This window comes from Zootermopsis nevadensis, unplaced genomic scaffold (assembly GCF_977971745.1).
Source record: "Zootermopsis nevadensis isolate Lab colony 2312 unplaced genomic scaffold, Znev_1.0 Znev_ptg000022l, whole genome shotgun sequence".
Taxonomy (NCBI): domain Eukaryota; kingdom Metazoa; phylum Arthropoda; class Insecta; order Blattodea; family Termopsidae; genus Zootermopsis; species Zootermopsis nevadensis.
The window spans coordinates 7,483,428-7,503,575 of NW_028259154.1; the positions used below are offsets into that span (position 1 = coordinate 7,483,428).

The following is a 20,148-nucleotide window of genomic DNA, read 5'->3' on the forward strand; positions in this document are numbered from 1 at the left end:
AGGCGGAAGTTATTTTATTGCTAATCATAAAACTTGACCCTCAAATGGTAGAGAGAGAATTTGTTGTTTATGTCAGGGACACACAAACGTAAAGGTACTGTTACCATCGGCCTCGTAGCAAGGAAGCAATTAGTGCCGGTCGGGGCAGGTAAGGAGCTGCAGCAGCTGCAAGCTGCCCGCCCACTTCCAAATCTCTCCCCGGCCCCAGCAGCTCGGCGCCCGATCGATACCAACAACCCTCTCGTCGACTGCACCCCATTCATACGAATAAGATTACACCCTCCCCCACTCCACTGTATAATCGATTGTGAGGGAGAGACAATTACAACAAAACTATCGCGGCTAAATGCGGGGTAACTACCCTCTCTGAAAACATGTGATGCGGCGACTAACTAACCCCTCGTAAACTCCGAGACAGAAGGTACTTTGTACCGAGCTCCTAAACTTTATGTTGAATGGCTTCCATGAAACACTGACAGTTACTCAGCTCAGAAGGCATTTGGAGCCTATAAATTTTAATCTAACCCAGTTGTTAATTAACGCGTTCTCAAACGCTCATAATTGTACCCGATCCATAGTCAGATTATCCAATCCATATCTTAACGCCATGTTTATCAAATATCCATGTCATTTCTAGCCATCTATCTACACACATTTCTTCAAAGCGGTCCTTTCCTTGATGTTTTCTTATTAAATTTATGAATGAATTTATTGTTCTAAGTTTAAATCGTCCTATTCATTACTCTTGATCAGATTTAAATACTTCCCGTAGCGCTTTGTTTTCAAACACCCTCATTCTGTATGAGATCTGACACCATCATCATAATGATGATGGAGGCAGTAAACTCCTCTGAAACGTCGGTAAATATCTAATAAAGTTCATAGTACACATATTGGGGGCTCTATATATCTACTGGCTTTTCCATAATAATATACTTGTAAAAATATTTATATATTTTCTTCTAAAAGATTGATTTTTTCAACATTTTAGATGTAAAAATATTTAATAACTTTCTGGGTTTATGTGTCAGAAATATGGAAAAACAAGTCAGTGTCTTATTTTGGTATAAATTTAATACTTCTATTATACATAATAATGAGAAAAATATACCCTATGTCTATAAACAACCAAGTTTATGTATAATAGAAGAAAATAAATATGTTTACAAGTAAGTTACTACAACTGTAGAATTTGTAGTTATTTAGAAAAATGTTCTTCAATCTGCTAAAATTACACTGGGGATGAACACAGTCTCTGATAGTTTCAGAACCACATAAAACAACGTATAACATGGCAGTTTGATAGGTGAATAAATATTAATGTATTGAATTTTAACTGACATAATTACTACCACTTCAACTGTCTTTGTAATTACTGTCCACACGGTCCATGTACAAAAGACGACTCGATCCGAAGAACGAAATTCAATGACAGCGGTTCTAGACTTCACTACTGACAGGAGAGCGTGTCTCTGCGCTGGCATGAGAGTTCATCAGGAACCTAACCTGCACCTGGCCTCACTCTTCACAGATTTATGAGTCTTTGCTCTTTTATTAAGAACACTCTGAGCCAGGGAGACGTGAGGATATTTCATTTTTCTAAGTTGGAAATGTGTTATGTTCATCACAGAGCCCACATTTCTTAACGTAATGGAATAAAGCTGCAGTTTACCTGCACTAGAGTTCCGTATCCGCATTCATAACTTTAACAAAAGCTTATTATTGTGAGGTGGTGATAAGTGGAGGGTGTCTTAGTGACAAAATATCATGATACGTCCATTTTCAGCTTTGAAGATGGAGACAGTATATTCCTCCGAAACGTTGGTATGTACCCACAATTCCATGAGGCCCTACAACTCAGATCAACATAGATGGATTGTCGTATCAATAAAGACGGTATAAAAAGAGGTTATTTTTAAATGAAGAGGGACTTCAGTGGCATTGCTTTGTTTTTAGTGAAAAGAGTCTGTCTTAGAGCCACTAAGTATGTTGACGTTGTGTAAGAAACAAGCGAAAGCGACAACTCACTTTTCGGAAAAGACAAATACTGTAGTTGAGTTCTGCGTAAACGAATTTCAGTTATGTACATTTCTTTGCAATAACTAAACTTTTATCACCGAGACGATCGTAATTCGCTTTGTTTCTTTAGGCAAAATATACTTAAAAGTATTCGTTGTCGGGATTTTCCCGTCGTCTGTTCTTTAAAATCACGACGTTTCGGAGGCTGGTTCTGTCTCCGTCTTCAAGTGAGAGGCACCAACTTGGATGCCAAGATTTTTAGCAGGGATTTTATGTCAATTTTTTTGCGGTTTCAGAACTGGTCGCTTACAGAGCTGTATTAGCGGTCTTATATTTTTTATTTTTTCATTTAAGTATTATGATCTACTGACAGAACCCGTACTTGGGTGGATAAGTTGAAATAATTGCACGATTTATATTGTCATGACAGAGTAGGTACCTCTCACCAGAAGACGATGACAGAACCAGCCTCCGAAACGTCGTGATTTTGAAGAACAGACGATGGAAATAGTCCTGACAACGAATAATTTTAAGTGTAAACTACCGTTGTCAAAACCCTTTAGGATAAAAATATACTGTTGAACGTGAGTACCAATAACCATTTAATAACATTTAAAAGGAGTAAAATTTGTTTCTACTTTTTAATAAAAACAACAGTAATTTAAACCACGCTTAACTACACTTCCTACAAAACATGACAGAATTTTAAAGATGTTACCAGCTACTACAATATTAAGGGGAAAATCTGAAAGTGTTTTACAGCGAGATCTGAGTTTAATCGTCTGAAAACTTCTCCTAGAAGATGGACTAGAAGAGGCGGGTCCATCGCATGGTCTGCAAGATTTCCTAATTTACATCCTCCACAATGGTCACTTCTGTACACGATTTAAAGGAATACACAGTATATGCTCTGGATGTAGTTTATCATAAATGCGATTCAGTGCCTTCTGGATATTAAAATATCTGATAAACATACGGGGGACACTAAGGGGGCACAGATTGAAGTTGCTTAAGGTTTAAAAACTCTCAGATTTTATCTCTCATGTGAAGGAAACAGCTGCTTTATAGTTTGCAATAATTTTCACAATGAAATTTTTAAAACACAACCATTATTTTTGACATTCTGTATTATTTTCCTCCGACATTCACTGATGTTAAGTAACTTTACGTTTGCCACACATATTGGCCACTTGAATGGAGGCGAACGATACGGATGAGCACGATTCTGATTAGATCACATTTTAAATTCGACTCTCACTTAATATTCTTGCGTTCCTGCAAAAAACATTGTTACCTGAAAAGCTTCAATGGAGGAGACTAGCTGTCAGACAGATGAGATTTTGGAAGGATGATATTAAAATGAAATTGGAAAAATAAAACTTGAACTAGATTCAGGTGGCTCAGGATATTATGTAATGGCTGGCTTTTGTGAACACTGTAATGAATCTTTTCTGACCGTCCGAATTAACGATCATTTTTAATGTAAGACTGTACGACGTTAGTGAAGAATTTTTGGTATGAATATCATTTTAGTTCCTCTGTGTTTATTTTCTTTTCTTTGGCAAACCTGTTGGGGTGAAGTGGATTAAAGTGAACTGGTTAAATGACAATCTCGAACCTTGGGATTCCAACAGTGAAGATAACAACCAGAATACAGACTGTCGTCTAAAAGTGTAGTCCAGCCCGTTGTCATGGTATTCTTGAGACCCAACCGATAAACATCGTTTAATTGTCCGTCTAACCTGCAGCAGTTACTACAAAGCGTGTTGATAGTTTAATTCAATGAAAAGGAGGTCAGAGTGTTACACTATGTATTTCTGATCATCCATTCACCGAATTTCTAAGGTTCTCGGTTGTCAGAATGTAGTCGATCAAAACACATCAGGCCGCAGACATTATCATTCTGTTTCAACCAAACCTATACACAAAGCTACAACAAAGAATACTTTTAACATCTACAGGTCTCTTACTCAGATTATTAACGGAACATATGGCATCATGAATGTACAGAAGTGCTGTTTCACGAAAGACAGGAAGTTATCATTTTATAAAATTCAATGTTTCTTTTTTAACAAAGTTACGTTAAGTACTCAGAGGTGGAAGAATGGCATTATGATCGATCGTAGACAAGGTGTTAGGATGGAAGGTGGATAGAATTTGTCCAAGACCTTGTTCAGTTGTAGCGTTGGTTATTACTACCAAGGAGGTATTTGAGCGGTGCAATAATTCTTTGCGGAGATTCCAGACTCAGTCCCATGCGAATTTTAAAGTGGGCAAGGTGACAGTGTGATAGGATTTTCTATTAACACAATTTCTGAATGGATTAGAGAAAGGGGAAGAACGGGCTTCATGGTCCCCTAAATAATAATTTAATTCACGTTTAGTAAAATAGAGTCGGATTTGTCATCTTATGAAAAGATAATGCTGTGTTGTCATGTTTCCTCCCTGAATATTAGTGAATTGTGTGTTAAATATAATGTGAAACAAGACGAAAGGATAATTGAAAGACTTATAGAATGGAAAGAGCATTACAAGGTACAATGACGGAATGTACTGACATAAATCAGTTAAATCCGTATTGCAAGTGTTCAATTTCAGATTCAAAATAAGTTCCTGGGGAATAAATTTAGACTCCTTACTCCTTCACTTAACCTTCTGACTCAATTTAATCCACGACACGTTCCCACAACTTTTTTCCCTAAGATCCTTCCAATATTTTTATCTTAATAGCCTGACGCTAACAGAACGTGAAGTTATCGAACGTTAAGTGGTTAGTACTCCTGCTCCTATTCTGAAAATCCATGGTTCAAATCTAGATTTGGAGACCGGATATCCTAATTGAGGTTCCTAGTGGTTTTCCTGAGGCCCTCCAGGCAAATGCCAGGGTAATACTTTAAATTAAGCCACGATCGCTTCCTTACATACCTCTTTGAATTATTATTATTATTTCTATTTCTGCCTTTGAAGTATCAATGGCTATTCAGCGCCTTAAACCTTCCAAATGTGTTGGATTGGATGAAATTCCATCATTTATTATCAAAGGTTGCTCGGACATATCTATCCTTTACTAACACATATTTTTAATCTTAGTGTATCTTCTGCTACTTTTCCATTTTTGTTGAAGTAAATGGCTGATGTTCCTATATTTAAAAAAGGAGACAGTACCATTGTTAGTAATTACAGACCCATTTCAATTCTTAACAATTTTTTCAAAATATTTCAATTTGTTATTTATGACTATTTATCTTATTTTTTTAAACACAGACTTAATCCTGCCCAGCATGGGTTTAGAAAATTTAATTCTACTTCAACTAATTTGGTTACTTACTTAAACTCCATTACGCCCATTGTTAGCACACAAGGTCAAATTGATTCTATATACTTTGACGTTAGTAGTGCCTTTGACACGATCGCCATAACATTCTTCTTTACAAGCTATTTTGTTGATTGGTTTTGTAGTTATCTTACCAACAGACATTCCTTTGTACTCATATTGGGAAAGCTTTCGTTTCCTTATCTTCTTAAGTGTGGAGTGCCTCAATGTTCTACCTTAGGCCCCTTACTTTTTAACATATTTATTAATGATATTTGCGACTCTCTTCCCGATTCCAGTTATCTGTTGTTTGCTGACGATTTAAAGATATATCGTAATATTAGAAACGTTTTTGATTGTAAGTTGCTGCAGCATGATATTAATGCTGTGCAAAATTGGTGCCATAAAAATGGTATGAAGCTTAATTTAGGTAAATTCACAATTATATCTTTTACTCGTAAAACAAGCAGCACATATTTCAATTACAAATTATTTAGTTTATTGTTTGTTTCTTTGTTTGTTTGTTTTTTTAATGTTATTTTTAGTGCTTGGCTGTTATTGGCCTCTTTTGGCTTTTGCCAAGCACTCTAATAAATGAATTGAATTATTATTATTATTATTATACTCTGGTTTCCCTTCAATACGCATAAATCTTTCGCCTTTTACTAACGATTTCCGTGGAGGGAAACATATGATGAGTCTTTAAATACTTAAATTATTATTATTATTATATGTGGGGTTAGATGGAATTCCTTTGCTAATAATTAAGGGTTGTTCTGATATTTTTACTCCCTTATTAACCTATATTTTTAATTTAAGTCTAAATAGTGCCACCTTTCCGTCCCTGTGGAAACAAACTGCTGTTGTTCCCGTGTTTAAAAAAGGAAACAGTTCCACTGTTAGTAATTATAGACCCATTTCTATTCTTAATAACTTTTCTAAAATATTTGAATTTATTGTTTATGATCATTTGCAAATTTCTTTTAAGTACAGATTAAGTCCCACAAAGCATGGTTTTCGTAAATTTAATTCCACAGCAACAAATTTAGTTACTTACCTTAATTCCGTTTTACCTACAGTGTCTACTCAAGGACAAACAGATTCAGTATACTTTGATCTTACTAAAGCTTTTGACTTAGTTCCTCATTATATTCTTCTTGGTAAACTTAGAAACTTTGGACTATCACCCAGTTATGTTGATTGGTTCCATAGTTATCTTTCTGACAGACAATCCTTTGTTCGTGTATCTGGAACTCTTTCGTATCCTTATCGTGTTAAGTGTGGAGTGCCTCAGGGTTCCACCCTAGGCCCCTTACTTTTTAATATATTTATTAATGATATTTGCGACTCCATACATAACTCACAGTGCCTTTTATTTGCTGATGACTTAAAGATATATCGTAGTATTAGCGATGTTGATGACTGTAAACCGTTACAGGACGATATTTATTCAGTGCAAAATTGGTGTCTCGTGAATGGGATGCAACTTAATTTAAGTAAAACGACTGTTATATCGTTCACCCGAAAGACAAGCAGTATTTACTTTAGTTACAAATTGTGTAACAACCTGGTGGCACGTTCCCAATGTGTTAAAGATCTCGGTGTTCTATTGGACTGTAAGCTTTATTTTCACCAGCATATTAACTACATATTCTCACAAAGCCTAAAAATGCTTGGTTTGATTCGGTATATTACTTCTTCCTTCTCCACTATTGATAGCCTTTTGGTTTTATACAGTTCTTTAGTCCGTTCCAAAATTGAGTATGCATTCGTTGTTTGGAACTCTATTACTAATACTGGTTCCTTTAAATTGGAAAGGATTCAAAGGAAATTTGTAGCTCTAATGTTACACTAGATTCTTTAATGGCGTTTGTGCCTATAATTATGATGATATATTAGTTAGATTAAACTTCTTATCGTTACATTTAAGGAGGAGTTTTTGGATGCGCTTTTCCTCATCAATGTTTTTAAAAGCAAAATTATTTGCTCATCTGTTTTTGATACACTTAGTCTCTGCATACCCACTAGGTCTATCAGAGACTATTCTACATTTACTGTACAACGTAATTTCAAGGCCAGTCCCTTTGCCAGATGTGTTTCTGCTGCCAATGCAGTCTGCAGGAGCATCGACATCTTTAACAAAGATCGTGTTTTGCTTACTGATGTCAATCAGCTTTTTAAACAATAATCATTGTTCTTTTTTATTGTTTATTTAGTATAACATTTTATTTTGTATGTTGTTTGTCCAAATATGAACTGATTTTAATTTAATTATTATTTTACTTGTCCATAACAAGTAGCTCATTTACGTATTAATTATTTTGCAATAAATTATTATTGTACATTTATATATTCAGTTCATTGTTATTTGTTTTTGTGTTGTAATGTTTGTATTTGTTGTTAGTGCTTGGCTGTTATTGGCCTTTTTGGCTATTGTCAAGCACTTCAATAAATGAATAAATGAGATAAATGAAATTATTATTATTATTTAGACATCATTTCTTATATTTACTTGCTGTGCTAACTGCATCTTACTTTGTGATATTTAATTTTATAAGTTTCTTCTGCTTTTTATTGTTTAATGTTTTTATTTAGTATTATTGAATTGAATTAAATTACTTAGGTATCGTATTTAGCCCATTTACTTGTGAAATATTATTCAATATGGTACATTTATATATTTAGTTTCATTTGTTTCTTTGTTTTTGTGTTTGTAATGTTTTACTTTTATTATTATTGAAATGGAATTAATTATTTTTATATTTTATCCTGCACTCTGGTTTAGTGCTTGGCTGTTATTGGCCTTACTTGGCTGTTGTCAAGCACTTAAATAAATGAATTGAATTCAATTATTATTATTATTATTATTATTTGAATTGAATTGGATTGAATTATTATTCTCTTGTACTGTATCTATAATTGGCCTTCTGACAGTTGATACAGCACACTAATAATAAAGAATTGAATTGAATTATTCAATTTAAATTCTACTCTATACAGTATGGACTGCTGACACATCGTTAAATTCACTTTCAATAAAGATAAAAGAGGGACGTGAATTTCGGATGATTCCCAGATCAGCTGGGTTATTGAGTAACCGGGTTGAGGTCTGTTTTTTCTCCCAGACATAACAGGCTAATGCTTGCACTATGAAGTACACTGAAACAGACTACAACCGTTACCTATCACTTCTTTAAATTCGCCCTTTATAATTGTCCTCACATATTTTTTCAAAGCTACGTGATTTCTGTAGTTTATTTACTAGTTTTTGTTGTACAAGATTTCTCTACGTACTTTAGACAGACGTCAAAAAGTTAATATGACATCGCAAGCAATCTTAAAACTGACTTAACGTGAGCTATACTTAAAATGCAGATTTCCATAACAAGTCACAGAGTCCTTTGTGAAAAATTGGATACATTGTGAGAGATAAGATTGGTGTTAAAGGTTGAGTGACGTCTTTAACTATTTTAATACAAATTATACCTGTAAATTGTAGACTGTTTACTTTAACACGCAGTTTCTCAGTATTTAGCCTAAACAAATTATTCGTGGGTTTCGATTGTCTTTGAGAATAAACAGCAATTTTATCTCAAAACATCATCGAATTACTTTTTGATAAGAACTGAAAACCACATTAACTATTCCCGTGTACTTATACAACTGGATGCCAGACCTTGAAATTATATTAGTATTCAGCCTTTCGATGCTGGTATTACCATATCTTATTTCTAGCATTTTACATTATCTTGTTTTATCCTTGGTGACTCATAAATTATTAATTATTTAAATATCACAAGTATAGTTACTTTAACTGCTGACTGATGGCGGAACACGTTTATATCACTGGTATTCTGAAACAAACAAACAAACACACACACACACACACACACAAAAGATCTAATCTGAATATCCAGTGGTTTTAAATGAGAAATCTCGTAAAGAGCAAGAAAACTGTTGAGGAAATAACCTTACTATAAATATGCACCTTGCATCTTTTCAAAACCTCTCGTAGTTAAATTTTGAATTACGGGGCTAAATGTTCTGTGTCACTTTGCAAAAGCAATTTCATTCCCCGGGTTTTCAGGAATGGTCATGATGTGGTGGTATAACATAAGCCCCGGATTTGTAGCATATTACTGAGCTCGGAACTGGGGACTAAGCCCCCTCTATTAATTAATTCGCAACCATTTACCGCAAAAAATTAACACAGGATTATCTTCAGCAACTAGTGAGCATAATATCTGTGGCTTATAATCTCTTTTCTGTGAACTTAAGGTTAATATCACATTTAAAAAACTCATATTACTTCTTCAGACCTTTATCACCTGCCTTTAATGTCTTCTCCGTTCGTCTGTTATCCTCCAGCTTCAATTAAAGCCACAAATATGACACATCATTTAGCCGATTTTCATTAGTTTTTACAAGATCCAGTTATTAGTTCCTAGCGTAAGCCACATTAATCCAGTCGATATTTTCACGCCCTATATCTTATGATCTATTCTAATATTGTCCTCATACGCACGCTTACATCTTCTCTTGATACAAGTCTGAAACATACACAAAATTAGTAATACGGTTATTTTTTGTCCAGGTGGCTGCACGAATTTATGACAATAGTTTGCCATTAGGAAACTCTTGCAAGTTAGAGGACATTATTGTTAATACTTTCTCGCAAAATTATTTAAATATAAGTAAATATTTTGTTGTCTGCCTTAGAGAAACTTTTTGAATACTCTGTACTGGCGATGAATATAAAACTATGAAACTGGACATCGAGTCTCCTTTTACTGTCTGTTCTCGTTATTACCCTGTTCGCTATCCACTTACCACATTTTAGTAGACGAAGTTTCACGCAAACTGAACAGACCAGCAAAATGTATTTTTATGTAAAAACTTCGTATAAAGACGACACAGAAATGACGTATCAGGAGGACTAGAACCTAAGCTTGAAATGTCTTGGCGACCTGACAATACCATGAGCACTGTCGGTGGGATGTATTCATTTGTGGTGTAGCGAGCTGGTCGACTACAGGGTCGAAGTGACCCACACGTATCTGCCAGCGATACCTGGCAGCGCGCCCACCGGAGCAGCGGCGGCTCGTGATTGCAGTCCGGCAAGATTTCAAATGCTTCGAAGTCCGTAATAAAACTGACAATGAATTGGTTGAAATCAGTTCCTTTATTATACTGTTTTCCAACAGAAGTGAGTCTATAACAGGCTGACAACACTAAAGAAACTACACTGAGTATATAAAATCGATCTAAACGCTTTCACGTTTTGCTGAAAATGTCCAAAAACATGTATATGCAATTTGCAGAAATAACGAACCTAGCTGATAGACCGTATCTTAATGCACTGCTCATGTTGAAGGTAGAAAATTATCTTATTTGCCTTGTAGGCACATATTAATAAGAAAAAAGCCCCAAGATTTTGTCTGGAATCCGAAAATAAACTGTTGATAGCCAATATCAAAGACGATCTTCAATAATAAATTAAATGACTTTGCTAGTGGAGAACACTGAATTTTTTAGTCGATGGTAAGAGGCACTTCGGAGGGCGTAGGTATAGATGGGAAGGAAATATTGAAATTCTTTTTAAGACAGTAGGTATGAAGATAGCCACGGTGGTCTAGCGGTTAGAACACTGGCCTTGTAATCTTGGGGTCTCGGGTTCGATTCCCGGCGGTGCCCGAATTTATAACTTGTGTTGGGCAAGGCCGTGGTCTAGGCAACACGGAGTTTTCCTCCGGGGGGCTTCCCCGGTTTCTCCGTGGTATCCCAACAATTACTCCATTCACACACTGAAGAAGGCAATGGCAAACTACTTCTGGATCATCTGCCAAGAACGTATATGAACAGGTTCCAGTCCGAGAAAAGGATGGAAGGATCCTGTTCATATGGACCTGTCGTCAGACAGAACACTAAATAAAAATAAAGGTATGAAGATTTGGATTGGAGTTATTTGGATCACGACAAAATCAAAGTGGTGGGCTGTTTTAAACATAGTAATGAACTTTCTGGTTCCTTAAAATGTACGGAATTTCTAGAAATTCAGAGTAGCTGTCACCTTCTCAAGAAGGGCTTTGCTTTATTGAGTTAATAAAAAATCGATCTTGATAAAAGGGGTTCTATGACACAACTTAGGTACTCAGTAAAGTAGGCAGTTTGTAATCAGGTCAGTCATTCATTTAGCTCGCAGGCTGCTTGGACACTTACTTATGTAATATACCTCAGAAGTAGGAAATGCATGTAAAAGAATTCGTCCGTTTCGAGTTATTTGGGCCATGACTGTGTAAGCTTCGCCAGCGCAATTAGGCGCGTAATATGTCTGCTTAACTTTCATTAGATTTGCCGATAAATTTTCCGAGACCCAAGCGGCATAACGACTCGCAAATAAAACCAAAACGCTGCGACAGCGCGTGATACACATTCTTGAAAGTGTTCCAGCAGCGATCGTCAACTGTCCGAAAGCCTGGTCCTAAATTCGAGACGGGACAGGGGAACTATGGTTTCTTGGGATTCAATCCAACTACCGAGGAAACTCCGGCGTTTTAAATTATTTTCGAAGAAAGTTGAGTGTAAAACCGTGTTTCGATTTATAAACTCCATTTCCATCACTGACCATTTTATTTGCATTGCAATTACCTAGCTTACGTACGTAATCTTATGACTGCACACAGATCGTACTGTGTGTGTGTGTGTGTGTGTATGTGCACATATACGAGGTGCGATCGAAAGGTTTCCAGACTGCGCCTATAAAAACCCGTACACTTATCTCAGGTATTAAATTCATCCATCACCCTCGAAGTAGTTCCCCTGGGAGTGAACACAACGATCCCAGCGCCGCTGCCAAGCCTGGAAGCATCCCTGGAAATCTTTGTTTGTCAGCCTGTCAAGCACCATCTGCGATTCTGCCTGAATCTCTTCTATCGTCTCAAATCTCCTTCCCTTTAGCTGAATTTTCATCTTTGGGAAGAGGAAGAAGTCACACGGAGCTCAGAAAGGAAGTTGGGGTCGGTTCTTGCAAGATCTTTGAGCTCCTGACAAACGAGAAGTCGATTCTGCTTCTGGTCCTCAGACAGGATGAGTCGCATGTGGAGTTCTTCCTTTAGAATCAGCTGACAGGTCCCATAGCCTATCCCAACAATGTCGCACAAGTCGTTGATGGTACGACGTCGATCTTCGTGAATGGCCTGCCGAATCTTCGTAACATTTTCGGGCGTTGTGCTCGAAGATGGTCGTCCAGAACGCTCGTCATCATCGACAGAGGTTCGGCCATTTTTAAAACGTGAATGCCACACAAAAGTTTGTGCACGACCCATTGCGGACTCCCCAAATGCTTGCTTTAGCATTTCATAGGTTTCCGTAGCCATTTTGGCGAGTCTTTGGCAAAATTTGATGCACACGCCATTCCGAAATCGCAGGATGGTCGGTGTAATGCACTACCAAAACGGCCGTAACTAAGAAACAAATGCTAATTCGATGATGCCGGCTGGCACACTGATTCACTATAAATGTAGGCCGCACCCCCTAGCGGCAGAAGCTCGTACTACATCCGGTTCGCCCTCTATTGCCACAGTCTGGAAACGTTCCGATCGCACCTCATATATATATATATATATATATATATATATATATATATATATATATATATATATTCTAACAAATATCCAAATTTCCATCCAGGTATAAATCATATGGAGATCAGACCTAACGAACCAAATTTACGTTCAATCTTGAAGGCTTACTTTACAACATTTGAAATTTAATTGGGCTCAAAACCCCTGGAAAATTAATAAAAATCTCCACACAACTGAAATATCAGACTAAATCCGAAACAAGCAATTTTTGAATGATTTGACGTTTAGTTGTTTTGATTCCCAATATAAACTGTTCTAGTAGTGAAGATTTGTACCAGATTCCACTTCATCAACAAAAAGAAAGAAATCGTTAGCAAAGAGACAAACTTTTCAACGAAGTGTTGACTTACAGTGTACCACTTCAAGTATATTTTTGTCTCCGATTCATTTCTTGTTATTACAGTACAAACATGTTTGTTCCTACAGGGCAGACTAAATTAATCTTCAGAACAAAATGACGTTTGCTTCTACAGTACGTGGAACAATCTACTTAAGGGGCCTTAACGTATTTTCGTCATAAAATTGCTCTTACGGGATAATTTTTCGGCAGACACGGGATTTGATTTAGGCGCTAGTGAATGGTGAAGTCAGTATTTTGAAGTGGCTCCAGACTCGAGGCACTAAATCGATTGATTTCCGTGCACTGACTCGATTGATTGGAATTAGTTAAAATATTCGTATAGCTCATCTCTATTACAGACATTAAAATAAATGTATCGCTCATTGCTAGCACAATATTAGAGACTTGATTTTAAGAATCCAATTTGTTTACAATTCAGATGTATTGTTTATTCCAAAGCCACGCCAACAAAATGTTATGAGTGTGTTATTACGACAGAATCATTATAAACCGCAAGTTATTTGCGTTCAAGAACAATGAAGACATTATGCAGGCTGTGCCAAGCCACCAACATAACTACACACAGCCAAGTTCAGTTATCTGTGACCGTGTATGAAACAAACAAAATGTATTTCTGAGAATAAGCTTTGTCAGTACTTTTGACTGACATACAGACCCAAACATGAGAAGCAGGGGAATTACTGCCCTGAAATTGGTCTCTGTAGAGGAGGAAAATTTTATTATCTGCTGAAGCCAGATTAATGTACTGGTTTTGAAATATATCAGGCCTACACATACATGTGTCAACACAATACAAGTCCAAACTAAATGTGACGTATGCCCTTATTTCCGTGTGTGTGTGAATGAAGATATTAGATTATTTATGATGGATGTGATACGATTATATATTTAAAGAGAGAGGGTTCGGTTTCAGGAAAAACTATGTTACTTAGTAAAAATTGTTCTTATGTGTGTATTTCACTTACAGAATCATTTGAGACAATGTGATTCTTAATCGAATTTGCTTTTCAGGTTCATGAGTCATGGAAAAGAGGAGAGCATAGTTGAGATATGAGTTTTCCAGGGGGCTGCCTTCTGGATGGTCGTGCAATGTATTCTGGTAGAATTTTACGGAAGTTTTAGAGGGGCTTGTTTTCTCTATCATCAGGGTAATAAATTATTAAATTAAATTTAATCAGACTACACCACACAATAACCAACAAAAACCCACCAGATAACCATCTTCAAGGAAACAGTTGAGAGAATTGTATTAAAACCCATACGGTCTGCTCCTTCAGAGACTTAAACACAAAAATAAAAGATTTTATTACAGTGAGTGACATATTTTAACTATCAGAACATTCAAAGTATATCTCTGTAAGAAGGCTTCAAGAACATCACCATGGGAAGAAAGCTCGTTTCTCGTTACACAAACCATTACAAAGGGATTGCGAGTAAAGCCCTTTGAAATTACTGTACAGACCGCTTGACCAATGACGATACATTATCACCTGGACCCGTTGCTGAAGAGGATACTTGGCTGGGTGGTTATGCGGATTATAGAAGATCCAGTACAATCCAGGGATCAGAGCGGCCGATGTAATGGTCGCGCAACGTCATCTTGAAACAAAGTAGAAAGATGCACTACAGCAGAGCACAGATGCCCTCCAAATGCGTTAGATGTTAATTTATTGCAGAAACAAACATTTCGATTTGAATGTAATCACAAACTGCACACGATAGTCAACTATTTTTATAACCCATTTTATTAAATACACACCATACCAAAGAATTTAAATAACAATTTTTGTTCATTAAGTCACTCTAGTATCTGTGGCAACAATATTTTGTTATTATATGAAGAATATTAAAATTTCTTAGGTTACAATTGTGGTCTCTAGCAACATGATTCTGGTACCAAATTTGAAGTGGAATTATTAGCCGGTTTAAAAATGAGAGACGTACTGGTGGGTTATGCTATACGCTCGTCTTACCTTGTAAAATAACTATGAGAATGCCTGCATTGTTACAGCGCGAAAATTCGATAAACCCTTTCTTTTTTCACTCTTTACTGCCCGAACGTTCTTTAGCCCTGATTACTGCATACGCATCGTTGAATATCACAGAAAACAATTATCCTTAAACTCAATATCTTCACCGGCACTCTAAGCCAGGACAGTTAAAGGGTTTATGACTTTAATTCGTGTAATGTCTTCCCGAAAACGTGAAAATTTTAACTTAGTGCCGTTCTTCTATCGTGCTTAGTTTCCGAGCTACAGAAACCACCCTCACCGGGACTCGAACTCAGGACTCTAAGTGGAATTTTTATCTTCGTGTGATATCTTTCTTCTCTCAAGGAAAAGCATGCGAATTTTGGTGTGAATTGATTTATCCGTTCTCGAGATATAAATAGATATACATACTTACAGTAGAATTTGATGTTCTCACGAAAGTGAGTGAGAAATATAGACTACACGACACTACTACCCAGAAGGCAGCCATCTTCATACATACGAGGTTTCCAGACTGCGCATATAAAAACCCGTACACTTATCTCAGGTATTAAATTCATCCATCACCCTCGAAGTAGTTGCCCTGGGAGTGAACACAACGATCCCAGCGCCGCTGCCAAGCCTGGAAGCATCCCTGGAAATCTTTCTTTGTCAGCCTGTCAAGCACCATCTGCGATTCTGCCTGAATCTCTTCTATCGTCTCAAATCTCCTTCCCTTTAGCTAAATTTTCATCTTTGGGAAGAGGAAGAAGTCACACGGAGCTTAGAAAGGAAGTTGGGGTCGGTTCTTGCAAGATCTTTGAGCTCCTGACAAACGAGAAGTTGATTCTGCTTCTGGTCCTCAGACAGGATGAGTCGCATGTGGAGTTCTTCCTTTAGAATCAGCTGACAGGTCCCATAGCCTATCCCAACAATGTCGCACAAGTCGTTGATGGTACGACGTCGATCTTCGTGAATGGCCTGCCGAATCTTCGTAACATTTTCGGGCGTTGTGCTCGAAGATGGTCGTCCAGAACGCTCGTCATCATCGACAGAGGTTCGGCCATTTTTAAAACGTGAATGCCACACAAAAGTTTGTGCACGACCCATTGCGGACTCCCCAAATGCTTGCTTTAGCATTTCATAGGTTTCCGTAGCCGTTTTGGCGAGTCTTTGGCAAAATTTGATTTGTTCATGAAAATCCGCCATTCCGAAATCGCAGGAGGGTCGGTCTAATGCACTATCAAAACGCCGGTAACTAAGAAACAAATGCTAATTGGATGATGCCGGCTGGCACACTGATTCACTATAAATGTAGGCCGCACCCCCTAGCGGCAGAAGCTCGTACTACATCCGGTTCGCCCTCTATTGACACAGTCTTGAAACTTTCCGATCGCACCTCATACTAACAATTTTAACTTTACATGCAATATAAAAGTTGGCTCAAAAAGCAATTAAAGCATATGAACTGAGATAAAAAGGACGATAAGTTACAATCGATTTAACAAACAATACAATGGGGAAAACAAGAAATATCTTGTCAGTACTGGCGGGGATAATCGTCTTTGACAAAAGAAAAGCGAATTATAAAAGGACGGCAGAACAATATTAAAATGTACGTTTCTATAGAAGTGTTAAAGACGATTGTATTGAACAGGATATAAATGTATTTAAAATACGAACTTTAATTTTAGAAAAATTCACATTGTTACATATTGTTTGTTTGCTTTTGTTTACTAATTTATTTAGCAAAACATTGACAGCTGTGTAGGTTATACAGCTTGAAAAGTAAACAAATGAAGGCTACGTAGAATCTGGTATAGATTTTCATTATCCTGCAAATCCCTCCACAAGTCAGTTAAACGAATTGCTGTAATCGTGGCCATAAAGAACGGAGTTTTTACCTTGGTACCGGTATTGTATACGATAAAATTAACATGCAAAATTATTCTTAGTTTACAACTGGGTCATCTATGAAGAAGATAAATCATCGTCCTCTATCCTTTTGTACGGGACAATCTTAATACTTAAAATCACAAGTAACACCAAATTCAAAAGTTCGTTCACGCTATTAATGCTACCACAAGCAGTTATTTTTTTGTCCGACACATTGGTAGTAATGCATGGATAAACCCGTAACCTAATCGCAGGAAAGAGACGATAATTAGTCTTCGTGTTTTGTAGGGGAGAGCAAAATAAAATAAGACAAAAGGAAATACGTTGGTGAGGGACGTGGACAAATTAGGCACTGCCTTTTCCAAAGACGCGCTTGGTTGTAAGCCGAGACAACATGGAGTGACGCGTTCGAATCCCGCGGGTTTACATTTTATGTTATCGACAATGATTTTCTGAAATTCTACACTAACTATTGCTTTATTATATGTACATTAATATTGTGTTGTGTATTCTCAAGTGTCTTTGGTATGTTTGAAGTACGACGTTTCGTAAGTTGCTTCTATTCTCGTCCTTAGATAATTCTTTATGTTTATACTGCTAGATGTCTAGGATTTGAGGTGTGTCTTAAGATTGCTGTCTTCTGGGTTGTTCCGCCGTGTAGTCTGGTAGATGTCCACCAACGTTTCAGAGCTCCATGCTGACAGCATGGACCTCTGAGACGTTGGTGGACATCTACCGGACTACACGGCGCAACAACCTAGAATACAGCAATCTTTATACTGATAGTTATTTATATTTTTTATTTTAAAATTATTTGTAACATTTTGGATCGAACCCAAGGCCTTTTGAATACTAGGGCGCACGGGCGGTCCAGTGGTTAGGATACTAAAAACATTCAACCACTGTCACAAAGCTTTGGAAAATTGTTGCTTTGAAACGTATATCTTTTTGTCTTTAAATTTCCTTCCTCTGCGGGAAGATCAGAATGTCTGTTTTAACAGGAACACAGATGTATGTGCACAAAAATCCATACACAAGGGGTAAATGGGTGGGGTGCATGTACATGTGAGGAGTGAGGGACGAGTATACATGTTTTAGTTCCGAACGTCACCGTAAACATAGAGATTAATTTAAGTGGTAGGAGGGACCCCTGGTACGTTGCCCACTATTCAATATTTAATATGTGCAGTACACACTTTTTCATCTCCCGTAGCTGATGAAAGGTGACCGAAGTGTATCTGTTCTTACAGAAACCCAAGTTTCAACATCGTGTTTACAAAAGCTGTGAATTAGAACTTTCTCTGAACAAGTTAAATTTATCACATACCATTTATCAGGAATTCATTTTAATATTATCATCTAAATTGTCCCTAGAATATAGTCGGCATTAAATCCGTATTTATGTTCGCAGTTATCTCTCATACCGAATATTTAGGCGCCAGATTTGTATTTATGGATGACGGTTTCCAACTTTTGACCAAGTTAGCGCCTTTCTTGATTGCTAATGTTCGGTATTCTCCTCAGTATGTTCAGCGAATAGTAGGAAGTGTTAAATAGGCTACTATTTATTCTCTACAATTCATTTCCTCTTCATTATTTATTACACTTACTTCATTTCAGTTGGCTCTACAATTGAAACGTACATGTATCCGGAAATACCCGATTGTCTAGGAAAAACTAGAATACATAATTCAACGTAACCTAAAATAAGCTACCCTAAACTAACAACCAACTCCAAACTCCTAACAACGACAGGAGATTCTGGTTTTGCCAAGGACAAACTAGTTTTCGGGTATTTCCAGTAACATCGTGTATATAAAAGACAAGTGATGCTTAGTTGATGACCATTTTTAATTACTATTTTCATTATATTCTTTAATTAAGACAAGTAAGACTTTAATTTTTGCATGTTGCTTTCTTTGTAATTTTAATGAAAATTTGTTTTCAAGCACCGTAGTAATTTAAATTTTCCCGTCATTCTTGACGAGTAATTTACTAGTGGTTAGATAATAAACATTCATTCATAGTTTTAGTTTTGTGGATTGTTGCTTACAAGAGGGTTACCCCTTGTGAAGAAAAACTGTCATCACCAAATAACACATACGTTAAAATGCGGAAACACATGGACAATCAGCATTCGAACTCATAATCACAACATTCGAAATGTCCAAGACCGTTCGCGACTGAGAAATCAATTTTATAAACGAAAATTCCTTTTTCAACGTTTTTGTTGATGTTGGATCCGATGAATGTTCTTTTAATTTCGAGAATCGACACAGTGGTTACATAGGCGTAAGTATCACATTTAGTATTTCTGTATTTTACCGACAATATATTTATGTATTTCGCATCATTCTGAGACTAACATCGATTATTTCCCTAACAAGCTTTAACCTTGAGGTAAAAACTGAATTTTAAATAATGTGACGGAGGCAGTATGACCTCTGAAACGTTGGTAAACATCGACCATACTACACAGCGCAACAACCCAGAAGACAGAAATCTTCATACTCACCGCTTTGAAAACCTCAAATCATAATTGAAACACTATTTACATGATTATATTTTTTTTTGTGGAATGATAAAAACACTGACTTCGTTGGAAGAAAAAAGAAATCTCGCAGCATTTCGCTTACTCGTAGCCACCAATTTTTTCTACTATCACATTGCCACTTATTCGCCATTTGTCTTTTTTGACGGCTTTTCAGTCCAGCAGAGGGAGAAATTGAATTCAGAGGAGTGAAATTCAATTTGGCTAGATATATTACAGAGAACATCGAAGAAGGGGGAGGGAGAAATTAAATATAAGAAAATGACCAATATAGCAAAATTCTCAATAATTTGTGGATATCATTTTCTGAAGAAGTCCAAGCAAACCCTTTGCAATCTGTGGGAACGATTCACTTTGATTCTGGCTGCACCATTAAATCTGTCGTTAATTTTCTT

The 20,148-nt window shown here is 36.7% G+C and overlaps 1 protein-coding gene and 1 pseudogene across 1 annotated transcript in view; both read left to right on the top strand.

Annotated features, from left to right (window-relative positions):
* The window catches only part of LOC110831025 (inactive dipeptidyl peptidase 10), a 110,753-nt gene that overhangs the window by 14,493 nt on the left and 76,112 nt on the right, over positions 1 to 20,148 (top strand). The window lies entirely within an intron of this gene.
* LOC147872983 (U5 spliceosomal RNA) lies at positions 5,954 to 6,065 on the top strand (annotated as a pseudogene).